Genomic DNA, 9,033 nt, shown 5'->3' on the forward strand with positions numbered 1-9,033 from the left:
TGAAGACGCAATAATGACTATGCGAAGCAATATGTAAAACATAATAACTTATGGTTAGAAAAAGCTAAAAGTTCGTTTATTAAGAATGTAAAGTTTCTATGAGATGCGGGGATAGCTCAGTTGGGAGAGACAATTATAAGTTAATAATTTTCAATAGATGATTTTCAACAGATGATCCATGGAAGCGTTCCGTTGTCGTCCAGCGGTTAGGATATTTGGCTTTCACCCAGGAGACCCGGGTTCAATTCTCGGCAACGGAAGATTTCCTATCTTTGAATTTAGAGACGATTTGTGGTGCAAAGTATGGTGTAATGTATTTGTTTAGAGGTCTCGGGTTTATGTGTGATATAGTAATAATATACATGACCTATGATGAATTACTGTACCTACAATAGTGTCTTAATGAGTATGCAATATTAATTTAATGAACTGTGATATAGTAATAATATACATGACCTATGATGACTTACTGTACCTACAATAGTGTCTTAATGAGTATGCAATATTAATTTAATGAACTTGTAATAACGTTTCGGACGAGAATATATGACTTTTTTTTTTTCAAAGGACTTGCAATAGTGACTTAATCAACTAGCAATAGTAATTTAAAGAACATGGAATAATATCTATATAAACTTGTAAATTTACTTAATGGCATTGTAATAATAGTAATTAAAATAACCTACAATTAGGGGTGGGAATTTCAATTTATAGTTCGGGTTCCTTTTTTTTTTTTTTTTTCTCTGTTTCATTTATATATTTTTTGTTTTGAAAAGACGAAACCATTCTATTTAACATTGTAGTTTAGTTTGGTTCGGTCAATTTGAGAACATTAACATTCTCTAGTTTTTTAGCGCAATTAATTAATTAATTAATTTTTATTAATTTAAAATTTAAAATACAATCAACACGTCAACGATGCATATTTAAAATTCCTCAAACAATAATGAGTCCGAACAAAGAAACAACACTACATAATTAAAAATTCAATGTCCAAACATAACATAAAACTTAATTCCAATTACAATATACCAATCTAAGTGTATAATATAAATAAAATATCGGGATCTAGAGAATTGAGAATTTAGTAATTAGTAATTAATATATATACTCGGGTAATTTTCCAAATATAAAAACATTTTGTTATAGTTAGATACATAGATATGAACAAAGGAAATGTCATAGTTTTTTATGCTTACATTAGACTTTATAACAATTATAGAGGTGTTATTAAAGGTGATTGGCTTTGACTTGTGGCAACGATTGAATCATGCACAAGAGATGTTTGGTGTAGTGTAATGAAATCGGTTTGTTTCTCATGAACGTATTCATCGTGGCTATGTTTTAACTTTTAATCAGAGTTTGAAGACGCAATAATGACTATGCGAAGCAATGTGTGGAACATAATAACTTATGGTTAGAAAAAGCCAAAAGTTCGTTTATTAAGAATGTAAAGTTTCTATGATATGCGGGGATAGCTCAGTTGGAAGAGCGGTAGACTGAAGATCTGAAGGTCACGTGTTCGATCCTTGTTCACTGCAACTTAGTTCTGATGCTTTTAAAATGTAAACCATACAATTATAAGTTAATAATTTTCAATAGATGATTTTCAACAGATGATCCATGGAAGCGTTCCGTTGTCGTCCAGCGGTTAGGATATCTGGCTTTCACCCAGGAGACCGGAGTTCAATTCCTGGCAACGGAAGATTTCCTATCTATCAATTTAGAGAAGTTTTGTAGTGCAAAGTATGGTGTCATGTATTTGTTTAGAGGTCTCGGGTTTATGTGTGATATAGTAATAATATACATGACCTATGATGACTTACTGTACCTACAATAGTGTGGAGTATGCAATATTAATTTAATGAACTGTGAGATAGTAATAATATACATGACCTATGATGACTTACTGTACCTACAATATTGTCTTAATGAGTATGCAATATTAATTTAATGAACTTGTAATAACGTTTCGGACGAGAATATATGACTTTATTTTTTTCAAAGGATTTGCAATAGTGACTTAATCAACTAGCAATAGTAATTTAAAGAACATGGAATAATATCTTTATAAACTTGTAAATTTACTTAATGGCATTGTAGTAATAGTAATTAAAAGAACCTACAATTAGGGGTGGGAATTTCAATTTATAGTTCGGGTTATTTTTTTTTTTTCTCTATTTGATTTATATTTTTTTAGTTTTGAAAAGACGAAACCATTCTATTTAACATTGTAGTTTAGTTTGGTTCGGTCAATTTGAGAACATTAACATTCTCAAGTTTTTTAGTGCAATTAATTAATTAATTAATTTTTATTAATTTAAAATTTAAAATCCAATCAACACGTCAACGATGCATATTTAAAATTCCTCAATCAATAATGAGTCCGAACAAAGAAACAACACTACATAATTAAAAACCAATGTCGAAACATAACATAAAACTTAATTCCAATTACAATATATCAATCTAAGTGTATAATATAAATAAAATATCGAGATCTAGAGAATTGAGAATTTAGTAATTAGTAATTAATATATATACTCGGGTAATTTTCCAAATATAAAAACATTTAGTTATAGTTAGATACATAGATATGAAGAAAGGAAATGTCATAGGTTTTTATGCTTACATTAGACTTTATAACAATTATAGAGGTGTTATTAAAGATGAATGGCTTTGGCTTGTGACAACAATTGAATCATGCACAAGAGATGTTTGGTGTAATGTAATGGAATCGGTTTGTTTCTCATGAACGTAATCATCGTGGCTATGTTTTAACTTTTAATCAAGAGTTTGAAGACGCAATAATGACTATGCGAAGCAATATGTAAAACTTAATAACTTATGGTTAGAAAAAGCTAAAAGTTCGTTTATTAAGAATGTAAAGTTTCTATGAGATGCGGGGATAACGCAGTTGGGAGAGCGTCAGACTGAAGATCTGAAGGTCACGTGTTCGATCCACGTTCACTGCAACTTAGTTTTGATGCTTTTAAAATGTAAACCATACAATTATAAGTTAATAATTTTCAATAGATGATTTTCAACAGATGATCCATGGAAGTGTTCCGTTGTCGTCCTGCGGTTAGGATATCTGGCTTTCACTCAGGAGACCCGGGTTCAATTCCCGGCAACGGAAGATTTCCTATCTTTAAATTTAGAGAAGATTTGTGGTGCAAAGTATGGTGTAATGTATTTGTTTAGAGGTCTCGGGTTTATGTGTGATATAGTAATAATATACATGACCTATGATGAATTATTGTACCTACAATAGTGTCTTAACGACTATGCAATATTAATTTAATGAACTTGTAATAACGTTTCGGACGAGAATATAAAAACATTTTGTTAGCAATATGTGGAACATATTAACATTTTGTTCAGTTGGGAGAGAGTCAGACTGATGATCTGAAGGTCACGGGATCTAGAGAATTGAGAATTTAGTAATTAGTAATTAATATATATACTCGGGTAATTTTCCAAATATAAAAACATTTTGTTATAGTTAGATACATAGATATGAACAAAGGAAATGTCAAAGTTTTTTATGCTTACATTAGACTTTATAACAATTATAGAGGTGTTATTAAAGGTGATTGGCTTTGGCTTGTGGCAACAATTGAATCATGCACAAGAGATGTTTGGTGTAGTGTAATGAAATCGGTTTGTTTCTCATGAACGTATTCATCGTGGCTATGTTTTAACTTTTAATCAGAGTTTGAAGACGCAATAATGACTATGCGAAGCAATATGTGGAAGATAATAACTTATGGTTAGAAAAAGCTAAAAGTTCGTTTATTAAGAATGTAAAGTTTTTATGAGATTGGGGAATAGTTTAGTTGGGAGTGAGTCAGACTGAAGATCTGAAGGTCACGTGTTCGATCCACGTTCACTGCAATTTAGTTTTGATGCTTTTAAAATGTAAACCATACAATTATAAGTTAATAATTTTCAATAGATGATTTTCAACAGATGATCCATGGAAGCGTTCCGTTGTCGTCCAGCGGTTAGGATATCTGGCTTTCACCCAGGAGACCGGAGTTCAATTCCTGGCAACGGAAGATTTCCTATCTATCAATTTAGAGAAGTTTTGTAGTGCAAAGTATGGTGTCATGTATTTGTTTAGAGGTCTCGGGTTTATGTGTGATATAGTAATAATATACATGACCTATGATGACTTACTGTACCTACAATAGTGTGGAGTATGCAATATTAATTTAATGAACTGTGAGATAGTAATAATATACATGACCTATGATGACTTACTGTACCTACAGTATTGTCTTAATGAGTATGCAATATTAATTTAATGAACTTGTAATAACGTTTCGGACGAGAATATATGACTTTATTTTTTTCAAAGGATTTGCAATAGTGACTTAATCAACTAGCAATAGTAATTTAAAGAACATGGAATAATATCTTTATAAACTTGTAAATTTACTTAATGGCATTGTAGTAATAGTAATTAAAAGAACCTACAATTAGGGGTGGGAATTTCAATTTATAGTTCGGGTTCTTTTTTTTTTTTTTTTCTCTGTTTTATTTATATTTTTTTAGTTTTGAAAAGACGAAATCATTCTATTTAACATTGTTGTTTAGTTTGGTTCGGTCAATTTGAGAACACTAACATTCTCTAGTTTTTTAGCGCAATTAATTAATTAATTAATTTTTATTAATTTAAAATTTAAAATCCAATCAACACGTCAACGATGCATATTTAAAATTCCTCAATCAATAATGAGTCCGAACAAAGAAACAACACTACATAATTAAAAATCCAATGTCCAAACATAACATAAAACTTAATTCCAAATACAATATACCAATCTAAGTGTATAATATAAATAAAATATCGGGATCTAGAGAATTGAGAATTTAGTAATTAGTAATTAATATATATACTCGGGTAATTTTCCAAATAGAAAAACATTTTGTTATAGTTAGATACATAGATATGAACAAAGGAAATGTCATAGTTTTTTATGCTTACATTAGACTTTATAACAATTATAGAGGTGTTATTAAGGGTGATTGGCTTTGGCTTGTGGCAACGATTGAATCATGCACAAGAGATGTTTGGTGTAGTGTAATGAAATCGGTTTGTTTCTCATGAACGTATTCATCGTGGCTATGTTTTAACTTTTAATCAGAGTTTGAAGACGCAATAATGACTATGCGAAGCAATATGTGGAACATAATAACTTATGGTTAGAAAAAGCTAAAAGTTCGTTTATTAAGAATGTAAAGTTTTTATGAGATTGGGGGATAGTTTAGTTGGGAGTGAGTCAGATTGAAGATCTGAAGGTCACGTGTTCGATCCATGTTCACTGCAATTTAGTTTTGATGCTTTTAAAATGTAAACCATACAATTATAAGTTAATAATTTTCAATAGATGATTTTCAACAGATGATCCATGGAAGCGTTCCGTTGTCGTCCAGCGATTAGGATATTTGGCTTTCACCCAGGAGACCGGAGTTCAATTCCCGGCAACGGAATATTTCCTATCTATCAATTTAGAGAAGTTTTGTAGTGCAAAGTATGGTGTCATGTATTTGTTTAGAGGTCTCGGGTTTATGTGTGATATAGTAATAATATACATGACCTATGATGACTTACTGTACCTACAATAGTGTGGAGTATGCAATATTAATTTAATGGACTGTGAGATAGTAATAATATACATGACCTATGATGACTTACAGTACCTACAATATTGTCTTAATGAGTATGCAATATTAATTTAATGAACTTGTAATAACGTTTCGGACGAGAATATATGACTTTATTTTTTTCAAAGGATTTGCAATAGTGACTTAATCAACTAGCAATAGTAATTTAAAGAACATGGAATAATATCTTTATAAAGTTGTAAATTTACTTAATGGCATTGTAGTAATAGTAATTAAAAGAACCTACAATTAGGGGTGGGAATTTCAATTTATAGTTCGGGTTCTTTTTTTTTTTTTTTTTTCTCTGTTTCATTTATATTTTTTTAGTTTTGAAAAGACGAAATCATTCTATTTAACATTGTTGTTTAGTTTGGTTCGGTCAATTTGAGAACACTAACATTCTCTAGTTTTTTAGCGCAATTAATTAATTAATTAATTTTTATTAATTTAAAATTTAAAATCCAATCAACACGTCAACGATGCATATTTAAAATTCCTCAATCAATAATGAGTCCGAACAAAGAAACAACACTACATAATTAAAAATCCAATGTCCAAACATAACATAAAACTTAATTCCAAATACAATATACCAATCTAAGTGTACAATATAAATAAAATATCGGGATCTAGAGAATTGAGAATTTAGTAATTAGTAATTAATATATATACTCGGGTAATTTTCCAAATAGAAAAACATTTTGTTATAGTTAGATACATAGATATGAACAAAGGAAATGTCATAGTTTTTTATGCTTACATTAGACTTTATAACAATTATAGAGGTGTTATTAAAGGTGATTGGCTTTGGCTTGTGGCAATGATTGAATCATGCACAAGAGATGTTTGGTGTAGTGTAATGAAATCGGTTTGTTTCTCATGAACGTAATCATCGTGGCTATGTTTTAACTTTTAATCAGAGTTTGAAGATGCAATAATGACTATGCGAAGCAATATGTGGAACATAATAACTTATGGTTTGAAAAAGTTAAATTAAGAATGTAAAGTTTCTATGAGATGCGGGGATAGCTCAGTTGGGAGAGCGTCAGACTGAAGATCTGAAGGTCACGTGTTTGATCCACGTTCACCGCAACTTAGTTTTAATTCTTTTAAAATGTAAACCATACAATTATAAGTTAATAATTTTCAATAGATGATTTTCAACAGATGATCCATGTAAGCGTTCCGTTGTCGTCCAGCGGTTTGGATATTTGGCTTTCACCCAGGAGACCTGGGTTCAATTCCCGGCAACGGAAGATTTCCTATCTATCAATTTAGAGAAGATTAGTAGTGCAAAGTATGGTGTAATGTATTTGTTTAGAGGTCTCGGGTTGATGTGTGATATAGTAATAATATACATGACCTATGATGAATTACTGAACCTACAATAGTGTCTTAATGAGTATGCAATATTAATTTAATGAACTGTGATATAGTAATAATATACATGACCTATGATGACTTACTTGTACCTACAATAGTGTCTTAATGAGTATGCAATATTAATTTAATGAACTTGTAATAACGTGCAATATTAATTTAATGAACTTGTAATAACGTTTCGGACGAGAATGTATGACTTTTTTTTTTTCAAAGGACTTGCAATAGTGACTTAATCAACTAGCAACAGTAATTTAAAGAACATGGAATAATATCTATATAAACTTGAAAATTTACTTAATGGCATTGTAATAATAGTAATTAAAATAACCGACAATTAGGGGTGGGAATTTCAATTTACAGTTCGAGTTCTTTTTTTTTTTCTCTGTTTCATTTATATTTTTTTAGTTTTGTAAAGACGAAACCATTCTATTTAACATTGTAGTTTAGTTTGGTTCGGTCAATTTGAGAACATTAACATTCTCTAGTTTTTTAGCGCAATTAATTAATTAATTAATTTTTATTAATTTAAAATTTAAAATCCAATCAACACGTCAACGATGCATATTTAAAATTCCTCAATCAATAATGAGTCCGAACAAAGAAACAACACTACATAATTAAAAATCCATTGTCCAAACATAACATAAAACTTAATTCCAATTACAATATACCAATCTAAGTGTATAAAATAAATAAAATATCGGGATCTAGAGAATTGAGAATTTAGTAATTAGTAATTAATATATATACTCGGGTAATTTTCCAAATAGAAAAACATTTTGTTATAGTTAGATACATAGATATGAACAAAGGAAATGTCATAGTTTTTTATGCTTACATTAGACTTTATAACAATTATAGAGGTGTTATTAAAGGTGATTGGCTTTGGCTTGTGGCAACGATTGAATCATGCACAAGAGATGTTTGGTGTAGTGTAATGAAATCGGTTTGTTTCTCATGAACGTAATCATCGTGGCTATGTTTTAACTTTTAATCAGAGTTTGAAGACGCAATAATGACTATGCGAAGCAATATGTGGAACATAATAACTTATGGTTAGAAAAAGTTAAAAGTTCGTTTATTAAGAATGTAAAGTTTCTATGAGATGTGGGGATAGTTCAGTTGGGAGAGCGTTAGACTGAAGATCTGAAGGTCATGTGTTTGATCCACGTTCACCGCAATTTAGTTTTGATGCTTTTAAAATGTAAACCATACAATTATAAGTTAATAATTTTCAATAGATGATTTTCAACAGATGATCCATGGAAGCGTTCCGTTGTCGTCCAGCGGCTAGGATATTTGGCTTTCACCTAGGAGACCGGAGTTCAATTCCCGGCAACGGAAGATTTCCTATCTATCAATTTAGAGAAGTTTTGTAGTGCAAAGTATGGTGTCATGTATTTGTTTAGAGGTCTCGGGTTTATGTGTGATATAGTAATAATATACATGACCTATGATGAATTATTGTACCTACAATAGTGTCTTAATGAGTATGCAATATTAATTTAATGAACTGTGATATAGTAATAATATACATGACCTATGATGACTTACTGTACCTACAATAGTGTCTTAATGAGTATGAAATATTAATTTAATGAACTTGTAATTATGTTTCGGACGAGAATATATGACTTTTTTTTTTTAAAGGACTTGCAATAGTGACTTAATCAACTAGCAATAGTAATTTAAAGAACATGGAATAATATCTATATAAACTTATAAATTTACTTAATGGCATTGTAATAATAGTAATTTAAATAACCTACATTTAGGGGTGGGAATTTCAATTTATAGTTCGGGTTCTTTTTTTTTTTTTTTCTCTGTTTCATTTATATTTTTTTAGTTTTGAAAAGACGAAACCATTCTATTTAACATTGTAGTTGAGTTTGGTTCGGTCAATTTGAGAACATTAACATTCTCTAGTTTTTTAGCGCAATTAATTAATTAATTAATTTTTATTAATTTAAAATTTAA

The 9,033-nt window shown here is 29.8% G+C and overlaps 6 non-coding genes across 6 annotated transcripts; all 6 read left to right on the plus strand.

The window, feature by feature from the left end:
- The first annotated feature begins 188 nt into the window (after positions 1-188).
- On the plus strand, positions 189-260 carry TRNAE-UUC. The gene has a single exon. It is a non-coding gene; the product is annotated as a tRNA-Glu (tRNA).
- A 1,208-nt stretch (positions 261-1,468) lies between these two features.
- TRNAF-GAA lies at positions 1,469-1,541 on the plus strand. Its single transcript has one exon. It is a non-coding gene; the product is annotated as a tRNA-Phe (tRNA).
- Positions 1,542-2,902: 1,361 nt separating this feature from the next.
- TRNAF-GAA lies at positions 2,903-2,975 on the plus strand. The gene has a single exon. It is a non-coding gene; the product is annotated as a tRNA-Phe (tRNA).
- A 92-nt stretch (positions 2,976-3,067) lies between these two features.
- Positions 3,068-3,139, plus strand: TRNAE-UUC. The gene has a single exon. It is a non-coding gene; the product is annotated as a tRNA-Glu (tRNA).
- Positions 3,140-6,692: 3,553 nt separating this feature from the next.
- Positions 6,693-6,765, plus strand: TRNAF-GAA. The gene has a single exon. It is a non-coding gene; the product is annotated as a tRNA-Phe (tRNA).
- Positions 6,766-6,857: 92 nt separating this feature from the next.
- Positions 6,858-6,929, plus strand: TRNAE-UUC. Its single transcript has one exon. It is a non-coding gene; the product is annotated as a tRNA-Glu (tRNA).
- The last annotated feature ends 2,104 nt before the right edge of the window (positions 6,930-9,033 follow it).

Source organism: Ipomoea nil, unplaced genomic scaffold (genome assembly GCF_001879475.1).
Source record: "Ipomoea nil cultivar Tokyo-kokei standard unplaced genomic scaffold, Asagao_1.1 scaffold2144, whole genome shotgun sequence".
NCBI classification, from domain to species: Eukaryota; Viridiplantae; Streptophyta; class Magnoliopsida; order Solanales; family Convolvulaceae; genus Ipomoea; species Ipomoea nil.